Source organism: Pongo pygmaeus, chromosome 11, assembly GCF_028885625.2.
Source record: "Pongo pygmaeus isolate AG05252 chromosome 11, NHGRI_mPonPyg2-v2.0_pri, whole genome shotgun sequence".
In the NCBI taxonomy this organism is placed as follows: domain Eukaryota; kingdom Metazoa; phylum Chordata; class Mammalia; order Primates; family Hominidae; genus Pongo; species Pongo pygmaeus.
Window position 1 is genome coordinate 67380522 of NC_072384.2, and position 12034 is coordinate 67392555.

Here is a 12034-nt window from a genome sequence, read left to right on the forward strand (position 1 = left end):
CTATTGCTGTTTCAGCTGTTATAGGGCATAATCATTAAGCTCTTGGTTTTGTTTTGCTGTTTTTCAGTGGTGGCGATATATGTATACAGATGTTGGACTATTCTCTCGCCCATTTTCCCTATCAACAGATACAATATCCATTTCTAAAAAGACTGATCTAGAACAAAATGCCTATAGAAAAATAAGCAAAAGCAAAACAACTGCCCACAGATGGTCAGTGTCATTTCTCACTGGAGCTAACTGGCTGCAGAGAGCCTGTGTTAAAATCAGAAGTCATATTCAAATTCCATGAGCTTACAAGGCATAGTTTCCTATAACAGTGTTTGCAAGATATGCTGAGCATGACCTGAGAAATCCAGCTGGGCAGAAGTAGACTCAGTCAATATGTAAACTTTCCAAAACTCATTTGTACATACGCCCTGGAATGGACTTAATTTTAAGAACTAGTTTCTTCCATCTGTAAAGGCAGAGACTTAAAGCTGTATGTAAAAAGTTTGACAGCCAGACATGAACAAGGATCTATCCCATTGTTCTGTTTGCTTGTTATAAAGGTAAATGCATGTTCTACCAAAATTATTTGTGAAACAACTCATTTATCTAGGCTAAAATTTTATAGGTAGATATAAATTAGAACATTTATATTCCTGAATGGCATTATAAAATTACATCAAAATTTTAAAAGGCTCATGGTATGCCAGATATTTGGAATTTATTGCTTAGTAAGACTTTGAGAACAACTTGGGTTTTCTCCATTCCTCTTTAAGTCCTCAGCACCTAGTATGTGAATTCCATGTAAAAGGAAAATAAAAATATTGCTGAATTGTTGAAAGACTGGCTCAGATGTGTTTCAGTTTAAAATCAGGAAAAATAGGCCAGATTATTTTTAGGGCTCCAGGCTACATTCCTTCATCCTCTCAATATCCCCTGTTTGATCAGCAGAAACAGTAACTGGATTTATATTTTACAGTCCAAAAAAGGGAAGCTTTGCTCTTAATTATCAATATTCTGAATACCTCATTCAAGAGAAAAATGCATTTAATCACACACCAAGACATACATGCATACATACACACACACATACCACCACCACCACACCACACAGTTCAGGGTCCCTCTGTTTTTTATTATCTCCATTACTATACTTTATTATCTGGATGATATCTGTCTCCAGAAAGACACAAGATTCTCTGTATCCCTAGCCCCTAGTAGAATATGACAGTACAGAAAATAACACAGTTTTTTTGAATGAAGCAATGAATATAACAGGAGAGGAAATAAGAAACTGATTACAGAATCCAAATGTGGCCCTAGCTATATCTCATCAATTCATTTAAGAAGATATTGAAATAGACTCTGTGCTGAGTTGTGATGTGTAAGACAGTTTGCTCGCAATGATTTTATGTCACGGAAGAATATTTGTTGGAGTCCTCACTTTCTGTCTTCTTTGATGCTTGTTATAGAAATGTGGTAGCCAATAGAATAGTCAATATGGAGTCACTTTTTAATTGCTAAATTTCAGAATCATCCATGCCTGTCGTATTGAGTTTCCACATTCTAGCCTTATTTAAAATCAGGACAACTTCCCCCCCCACCCCCATTTTATGCCTATTTCTTTTTCATAAATTGATTGCCTAACTAACTGATGTTTTTGCAATTACCACACTGCCAGGAGTTAATATGGGTATAGGATGTAAGGTGCAAAGCTGAGAAGAAATTCTGTATAATCTGTGCCAGTCAAATCTTGGATCTTCCTTTAGTTGCCTTTTTCTGTAAAGAGCTCAGAAGAAGAAAGAACTCTGATACATGTGCAGCTTTGTTCAGAATAGTACCCTTAAATATTTCTGCTACCCAAGCTGATGATGAACTCTCCCATACCAACTCTCTGAGTTTCCTAAAGATAATAGTATTTGCATACAGCAATTGGATATTGAATTGCATACAGCAATATCCTTCTCAGGATGGACTAAGTTTAAAATCAACTTTTAAAATAGCTGGAGTGATTTTAACTGAAATTCTTTGGTTGAATTCTTAGCTAATGTGTCTAAAATCTTCTCCTACCTTCTGCACCCTAAACTGGCTGCAAAAATATTTTATGACTTCATTAAACAAATACATGCCATAATTATTTTTATTCTCCTTCATTAGTATGAATGACCATGTTTACAAGTAAAGGCATAGCAATACATTTAAACAAAATCATTTCAGTAATCATTTCAGCTGGGTTTGTTTTTTCTTTCTAAGTACTTTATTCAGGATATTGTTTGATCATTTTAGTACTTATTAAATACTTCTTTGATAACTCTGTCACTTGGGCTTGGGAGGTCATATCACTAAGTTGTATCTTAAAGAGACTGTTCCATTTTCATGGGAGCTTAGTTACCTCTTTCAGAAAGGCAGTAAGAAAAATCACTGATAGCATGGCAGGGATAGAAATCCTGAGATTAGATTAATACTTGGTAGAACAGAGGAGGCTTGGCCTAGAGAAGCTATAACAATACAAGACTTAGGATTATTGTATAGAATTCCTTCTACTCTGGCGCTGCTAACAATGAAGAATTTACTGGGGCTGGGCGCGGTGGCTCACGCCTGTAATCCCAGCACTTTGGGAGGCTGAGGTGGGCAGATCACGAGGTCAGGAGATTGAGAACATCCTGGCTAACACAGTGAAATCCCGTCTCTACTAAAAAAAAAAAAAAAAAATTAGCCAGGCTTGGTGGTACACACCTGTAGTCTCACCTAGCTGGGAGGCTGAGATAGAAGAACTGCTTGGACGCGGGAGGCGGAGGTTGCAGTGAGCCGAGAGCGCGCCACTGCACTCCAGCCTGGGTGACAGAGTGAGACTCCATCTCAAAAACAACAACAACAACAACGAAGAACTTATTGCATGAATTTGGGCACAGAGATATGGAAGCAATCTTTCTTCACTGTGGGTTTTCTGGCAAACCAGCTTTCTAGGCAAGGGAAGTGGGAGAACCCCTGGTTTCCAGCATTGCCTGTTACTGTGTTATAAATGTATGTGCCACCAGTTGCAAGATATCAACATGATGTCATTGAATGTGAAGTTGGGAAGAAGTGTGTACCACCAGCTCTGCCCAAGCCCATGCAAGCTGGCCTGGCACCCACTGGACTCTGCAGAACCATCCCAGCCCCAGAGCTCCCTGCAGGGTCAGCTCAGGTCTGTGCTGTGACTGCATCAAGGTTCAGACTCTCCCTTTGCCTTCTTCTTTCTCCTCTCACATTAGAGACAGGTGTTGTTCCTAAGAACATGCTCCAATAAACTTCCTGCGTGAGAATCTCAGAGTCCCAAAGCGATCCCACCTACAGTGAAGAGAAATTGAAAGTTAAGTTCATGATCATTGAAAAATAGAGAGCAAAAGTCCTCTGTTCTCTCTCCTAAATTCATTAACTAATTAGATCAACTATGGCCTCCACCTGGTTCCCTAATGAGTCATAGAATTTACCTTGATAAGTTAATAAATGGGCAACTCAGTGGCGCTTTGTGTTTTGTTCTGTTGGTCTGTCTTTATTTAAGTCCTTTATCTCAAACAGACCACACACAAACCAGGATCAAATGTAGCCAGATGCTGACATTAGAGATCCACAGTATAAAGTCCTTTGTTGCCACAGAGGGCTGTAGCAAAACTGGGAAGACTAAATCTCATGTCCAAATATTATTACTGTCTTGTTTATCCTATTATGTCACTAAATTCTCCCATAGCTAGCACTCATAAGTCGGTATACACAAAGAATGGATTTCTCAGCCATAAACAGCACCAGCAAAATTCCTTTTGGCCACATGAAGCTAAAAAGAAGGGGTGATATTAATGAAATGTAATGGAATAATGTGCTAGAATAGCTGTAATTTTTAGACCTGGTAAAATTGTAAACTAGATTAAAATGTGGGTGACAAATGTTGAGTCTAAGCTAGTTCCCCAGAAAAACACAACAATTTATATAGTCAATTTTCAATTATCTGCCCAAGGAGAAATAGCAATAATGGCAGTTATCCAAAAGAGTAGATAATGAACAAATTCATTTCTACTTGACTTTGAAATATTATTTTGTATTCTAAAACCAACATTTGAATGTAGATGCATTTTATATTCTGGAAAGTTGCAGTGCCTCTAATGTAAGTACTAAAATTACACTTTAGAAATCAGACTAAAGAAAGTAGCTTATATTTTTCATCTTTTCTTGTACGATACATTCCCACTTTCTATATTATTCCTGTGAATAGATGTCATTATCTCTTAGGATAATGTTCAGTTCATTCTAAAGCAGAGAAAATTTGCATGTATATTTTCCTGCATTGATGGCAATTAAGTATCTTGATTAAAAGGACACCCTCCTTTCCTGCCTCTGCTTTGCTAAAATTATTTTTTAATGTGTGAAAAGAAAAATCCCAAAACAAAACAGAATGGATATTCAAGATAAAAGTTATATCTAAGTAAGATTTAAGTTTTAAACCTGCATCTGCCCATGGAAAAATGAGTTAGCTATTTACACATTTTCCACACTTTTTTTTGGCCCTGGTTTGGTTATTTTTCACTCAGTGAATGCTATGATGACTATAATAATACCTAGGATAGGGTCTGTCTCATGACGGCATTCAGTAACTTCTCATTTCTTTCATTCCTTGCTTCCCTTTTCTTCGTTCAATAATATTTTATAGAGGATGCTTCATATTAAGGCTTCATATATTTCAATAATGTGTATGTTTTATTCCACTCTTTCCATAGTAAATTCTACAAAAGCAAGGAAATGTTTTAAAAATATCATAGAGTAAAATCTTTCAGGTGCTATTTTTCCAATGTCAACATTCAGTACATGTTTAAATTCTTAAAAGCTACCTCCATTATTTTATCAATATTAAGCAAATAATCTAGTAAGAGATATAGCACTTTAAAGAGCAGAATGAGGGTTCATGCAGACTAAAAACTGACTACATGCTCTCCTGTCTTATGCTTACTTACATGGTACACTCCCATTATTAGAATAAGACATTTTTTACATAAGGCAAAAGATTCCTAAGTGTTGCAATACTTTTGATTGTTTCTGGGACTCTTTCTTTTGCTTTGGTATTTGACTTGATAAGCAATTGGTGTTTGGCCATATAGATGTGCTCTCCTTTAAAGTTCTGAAATTTGTCTTCAATTGAACAAATGACAAGGCACTGGAGAGGTAGGTTAAGCAACTGTCTAGGCTGAGTAGATCTAAGTTCAAACACTGGCTCCACTAATCCCAGGATGACATTGAACAATAGACTTGCTCTCCCTCAGTCATGTTTTCTTATTATTAAAATGAAGGTAGTAATACAAAACTAAGAGGATTGCGGAGATGATGACAGATAATACGTATAAGTAACTTGGTGTAGGCATTCAGTAAATGTTGGTAGTTGTTACAAATACTAGCTAACGTTGATGACTATCTATGCAAGCACCATCCTAAGCACTTTCTATGTATTCATTTATTTGAACCTCAAGACAACTCTAGGATTCAGGTACCATTATCATGATTTTGCACATGGGACCTAGAGAGGTTAAGTATCATCAGTGGCTGAGTCAGTCTCTAAACCCAACCCATACACTTACCCATCACACTACAGTGATTGATTATCATAGAAACAGAGAGTGTTTTAACAGAAACTGGAACCAGCAAATGGATCCACTGGAACCCACTTGTGCCTCCGTCCATATTGTTCACATGGGGCCACAATGCTTAAACACCATCCCAAACAAATGCCTTTAATAAGAGTTTTATTTCATATGAGGACCCATCACATTTCAGTCACTCAGCATTACCCAGAACTCACTCTATGATATACATGCACAGTTAGAATAGAACATTCCACCTTTTATTATGAAGCTTTGTACACATATAGCTTGAGACCCAAGAATCTGATCAATAGAAGGCAGGTCTAGTTGGCTTCCATCCTGTTATTTAAACAGGTCTGGATCAGATTCAGCCAGTGGCAGAGTGGTCATAAGTGACACTAAAAGGTCTTAAGTGAAAGGGAAGGTGCGCATGCCTAAAATCCCAGCTGTGCCGTGAATGAACCAAATGTCTTTGCCCAAAGGCAGCTTCAGCCTTCTGGACCTTTTTTTATCACTTGGAAAGTTAAGATGTTGCAGTAGACCTTAGGTAAAAGCTGGCCATCCATGTGCCAATCCTGACCCCTCACATGGACTTTGGTTTTAGCCTTGTCTGACCTGTGCAGTTTTGTTTTATTTTTAAAATTAGATCCTAAAGTACAAAACTCAAAATATTTCACATTTAAAAATCTGTATTTGTTTTTCCCTAAAAATTGGACGTTGTGACATCATTGGGCCTGTTTATCTTTGTGGCATCAGTCAAAATCATCAACTAGACCTGAGCACTAGCTGCCCCTTCAGATGGGGCATGGGCTCACTAGCTCATCACAGTGCCCACCATTCCTTATTATCTCACACCCAGTCTGCTGGCTCATTGATACCACCTGCATGGGCTTGAAGGCGTCTGAGTTTGTAATCCTAGTACCAGTTGAAACCCTAAATGAGGTTAATTTCTTCATTCTTTTTTCATTCAGTCCACCTCTATTCAACACCTACCCACATGCCATTCTTTGTATTGTATTGTACTTAAATAGAAATATTTTTTTTTAAGTGGCAGTTCTGTTTTCATTTCTCTGAACCCAATTCATTTCCATTATTTCTAAATTTTTCTCTCTTCTTGGTGTCCACTTAGGGCTACGCAGCTTGCTCCTGGCACGGGCACCTTGAATCTCCTCCTCACACAGATGGAGACCATGCTTGATTTCCTGAACTTGTAGTAAGAAGAAGGAAAACACAGCACGCTGGGGCCAACAGGTAGGCGAGAAACACATTTCTCAGTTATGCAGCCCAGCGTCAAGGAAAAATAACAGCAACTCTACAAAATCAGAAATCAGCGTCTAAGGACTAATGAGCAGAGAGAAAAGTCTAGGTTTTTTTCTTTATTCATGTTTACCTGCTATAGTATGCAAAATATCCTTGCTATAAAAGCCTTATTTCTTTTTTAAAATTTTTATTTAATTATTTTATTTTAAGTTCCAGGATACATGTGTAGGACGTGCAGGAAAAAGCCTTTATTCTGGAAAGATACAGGAGAAAAAAACTCATAGCTTAAAAAAAAGTGTCTTTTTAAAAAATTCATACTTACAAGTGTCTATGAAACATTTTAGTGGTGGCCTCTTTTAAGATAAACTATTAGGTAACTGAAGATATGCTTTAGATGACCTAAGACAATTCCTGTTTAAAACCCATTTCTCCAAGGCCATCACTAATTGATTCTTGAATCTTCTTTGCTGAAGTAAACTCATCCCACAGGCAATTGTGCTTCAATCATTTCTTACTTCAGTTGAAAATAATAGGATTTTGCCTAGAAAATGATGGTACAGTTATTAAAAGTCTCTAAAATAGTGAATAATTGTTAAAATGTTTTTATTTAAAGTGATAAAAAGCAAGATAAATACTTAGAATATTCCTTTATACACTAAATGGCACATTAAATAAATAAAAATGATTGCAGCCTATCCGGACTGTGATTCAGGGAAAGAAGCACCATGCTGGCAAGAGGTCACCTGGATGACACTCCTGTCTTTCCCATCATAGCCTCTGTGACTTTGGGCCACTTACTTAACCTTTCTAAACTACAGTTTCCTTGTCCATGAAATTGACAGTTATTTCAGTGTCTTCAAAATGCCAAGCCGAATTGGACCCTGAAATACAATTGTTAGTGGAAGGTGGCGGGTAGCTCTGAGACAATTCTCTGTGAGCTATTTTGCCAAAAGCAAGTTCAACAAAACTCCAGTTCACCAAATGCCTTTCTCCTGGTCCTTATTTATAAAATTCATAGTAATTTGCACTGGATATGTTGGTTTTCACAGCCTTTGGAGATTTCCATAAGGTTTCAGTTGATAGTTTTTTTCCCTCATCTTACTGACAGCATTGGAAGGAATGTGCAGTTTGTTTCAGCCCCTGACAGTGAGTAGCAAGAGGACCCTCTGATGAGGAGCAGTGGAGCAGGGTCAGCACACAGCCTAAACGGGTGGACACAGACTAAGAGACATGAGATTATGCTCATAAGGATTCTCTAAGTTCAAGACAAATATACTGAGTATTTTAAATATATGAAGCCGATTGGGTACTTTTGAGAACAGCTTTATGGAATCAGCCTGCTGGTATAAATAATACTTCCTCTTAGGGATCTTAGCATCCAATGGAGGAAACAGACTAAAAACAAAACAGAAAATAAATAAATAATACAATTACAAATTGCGATAAGCACTATGAAGAAGAAAACAAACAGGGTGCTCAGGTAGTAAAGAGGTGGAACCTGCTTTAGAAAGGGTGTCTAGGAGAGGTGTGAGAGTCAAGAGAGCTCTCCCTGCTTTCCTTCCCTTCTGGGCACATGAAAGGACCAGACAGCTTGGGGCCATGGGATGAGGGATGACCAGTGAGTTGTGAGTAGAAAGGATCTATGGCACTTCCATGCTGGAGCATTTAATTGCTGTTGCAAGACTCCCTGGCTCCCTTTCCCTGTGGCATTCTGACTGGTGATGTGGCTCAAGGTGTGGTTTTCTCCTTCAGCCTGGAGCCTGTGTGACTGCAAAGAACAGAGTGCCCCCCTCCGTCCCCTCCACCCATGGACCCACAATGGACCTGTAACCTGAGCAAACAACAAACTTTAATTGTCTTAAGCCACTAAAATATGGAAGCTATTTGTTAGTGCAGCGTAACTGAGACTATCCTGACTATTATTATTAGGGGCTTTAAGACAAAAAGCGTTAAGCTTCGCTGGTTTGTAAAATTGAAAGATAGATAGCCAGTATGGCTGGATTATAGCAAAGCAAGAAAAAGTAGCAAATTAGAGTTCTCCTTCTACTACAGGCTGCCTGCCTCAGGCTGTTCTGATGTTTATATTCCTGGCAATGCTTTAAGACAGATTAAGTAGCTTGACTCTAAATGCTTTTGATTTGTTTACACAAATCAAACTCTCATATTTTATCTCTGCCTCTGGATTATGATAGTTTTTATCAAGAACTTTGCATGTGGGCTATTGATATGACAATGCAATCCTAATGCCTTCCCAAGAGCTAAGAGCCTCTATCCTTTCAGTCAATACTGAGATGCACTTGGGTGTATAGGCCATTCATAGCTGAGGCTTGGGATGGGCAGTTCACAGCACTTTGCAATTGAATCATATGTAATACTGTGCAATTTTTAAGCTCTCAGTTTTTCATATCCATTTCTAATATTCTGGCAACAGAAGCTAGTGAAAAGCCCAACTTTTATGGGACTCATCATAGGCCCTTGAATGTTTGTTTAAGTCTTTTGCACTTAAGATCTTGTTTGCAAACAAAACCAAACCCCCGAGCAGAAAGCAAATTGCATGATGATACACAATTTGTCTTCTTTGGAAGAAAAGAAGAGCTGAGTCAGCCCTGATGAGATTTGACAAGGAAGGTACTTTTTTTTTTTTTTTTTTGAGACAGAGTTTCACTCGTGTCCCAGACTGGAGTACAATGGCGTGATCTCTGCTCACTGCAACCTCTGCCTCCCGGGTTCAAGTGATTCTCCTGCCTCCGCCTCCCAAGTAGCTGGAATTACAGGCATGTGCCACCATGCCTGGCTAATTCTTATATTTTTAGTAAAGACAGGGTTTCACCATGTTGGCCAGGTTGGTCTGGAACTCTTGACCTCAGGTGATCCACCTGCCTCGTCCTCTCAAAGTGCTGAGATTACAGGTGTAAGCCACTGCACCCAGCCTAGGAAGGTATTTTTTTATCCTTGACACTGCTCAGATAGAGCCACTGATATTATAACTGCCTTTATTGTAGTTTGGTAGCTTCAGAGGAAGTACATCTGTCGGTTATTATAGTCATTCTTGTACAGTTCTTAAAGTCTTAAGGATTTTTATTTGAGATGAGTGAAATCTCACTAAAGAAAAGGAAAGTTGGGAAGGGGAAAGGAAATGGATCTAAAATTAAAATTGTGCCCTTAATATAGTCTAGGCTTAGCACTAGGTGCTTTCATATGCATTACTGTCCCCTTTCCCCACACAGTGGAGGAAGCAGCTCAGAGAAGTTACGATCACCCAGCCAGTGAGTGGCAGACCAAGGAAGAGGTCTTCTCCCTCTAAAGACCCTGCTTTTTCCTCTTTATTATGTAGACTAGAATGTAAACGTCTCCTGTACCATCCCCATAGTCAAATCCAAAATGGCCAAATCTCGCATTCCAAAAATCCTGCATTTCCAAAATTTAAGAGTTCTCTAAAACATAAATGCTAGATCACTACTACATATTGATTTATTACATATCCAGGTTCAGAAGAGGCTCTAAACAGAGCTGGTTATAATAAGCTGTGCTCTGCTAATTGTGCATCTTCCCTTTGTTCCGCCCCATCCTGTGTAATTAGCACAGTCTTGAAAGTAGAAGTTTCCATGACATTAAAATTCTTACACAGCACACCCTCTAATTATTTCATATCTTCACATTAGGGACCAAGATACTCATGGTGGAGGGTGCAATTCTGTTTGTTATTTAATTACTTAAAGAAGGAGCACAGGAAAACCAAGACAAAAAGATTGTTAAAATAATGTTTACACTTGACTGTGAGTTGCCTACACACAGGCCAAGGCACAGGCATACATTTCTCCTCACCTTCTCACTCACTCCCACCTGGCTTCAGACCTCATCTCTCGTGACACCGGTTTTCATCTCAGTTATGCCTGTTGCCATCTCTTCCTATCAAGGACTTGCTTATTCTTCAAGCCCCACTCAAAATTTACTCCTCCACATGCCTTTTCAGATGTCCACAGTGAAAATTAAGCTCCTTCTTCCCTTACCCAAGGGCACTTTTTACTAATCTTACAGCATCCCTCTGCGTTGTACTATGAGGACAAGGGTGGGACAGAGAATGCTGATGATTCAATCAAATGAGTTTTCTCTTTTTTCTTCCTGGGCATATAGATAGATAGCATTTCCTAGCCTTCCTTAGAGTTGGGCATGACCACATAATAAATTTCTAGCAATGCAAAATGAGTAGAAGTGACATGCTTCATTTGGAAGCCAGGGTTTTGAGGAAGGAGGTATGTCTCCTCTATGCTTTTTGCCTTGCTGCCATCAGTAAAGGAACTCTGAGACCCCCCAGGTGGGGGGCCCATGGAGTGAAGAAAGTCTGGGTTCCCAAATCACCAGTCGAAAAGCAGCTTTCTGGCCAAGCAGCAACGCTAGGTTGTTACACAAATAAGAAATAACCACCTATTGTGTTAAGGCTTAAAAATTTAGGGCTTATTTGTTACAGCTGCTGGTGTGGACCTAACAGAGAGTATGCATCTTTCTAAGTGTGTCCTTGAGTGTGTGTGCTTTTATAAGCCCCAAAAGGACTGGAACTAAAAAAAATCATTCTTAACTGTGTGTAAAATTAAACTGAATTGGTGCCTCATTTGGAAATGGAGCAGATGGTCATTAAAATGAAGAGTGGAGGATACTCTAAAGCATCTCCAATATTGGGAATACCATTTTCTCATTTGCAAGCAGCTGTCTAGAATTTTGTAAACAATCTCATAGGTGACTAATTTGGTATAGAGAACAAAAGGAATACCTAGTTAGTTTTCATGTTAAAATGTGCCCTGGTTCATTTCTCATTCGAATATTCATTATTTCAATCAACAAGTACACATGGAACACATTCTACATGCCAGGGAGTCCTCTAACAGTGCTGATCCGTTAACAGTGGCCCCAGCTCATTCCTAGTACACAGGCCAGTGGGGGAACCAAATATCCACTAAACTCATCACACTGCTGAATATGTTCTCAGCATATCACCCAGGTTCTCTGATTCCTCTCTTGGAAAATAAGAATGATAATACTGGCTATTTCTCTAATTTTTAATTAGATAATATTTAGATATAACAGTTATAAAATATTTAGCAGTGTGTTTGACACTTGAACTTGGCAAGCACGTGATAATTCTTAGCTATTACTATTTGCTTTGATTTAGAGAAATACTATGA

General features: G+C 38.5%; 1 protein-coding gene across 2 annotated transcripts in view; it reads left to right on the top strand.

Moving 5' to 3' along the window:
- Nucleotides 1-12034, top strand: part of B3GALT1 (beta-1,3-galactosyltransferase 1) — a 576174-nt gene that overhangs the window by 520768 nt on the left and 43372 nt on the right. For both annotated transcript variants that reach the window (XM_063648259.1, XM_054477385.2), the window contains exon 5: nt 6724-6845. The gene's annotated coding sequence lies outside the window, so the exon portion shown is untranslated. The remainder of the gene's footprint in view (nt 1-6723; nt 6846-12034) is intronic.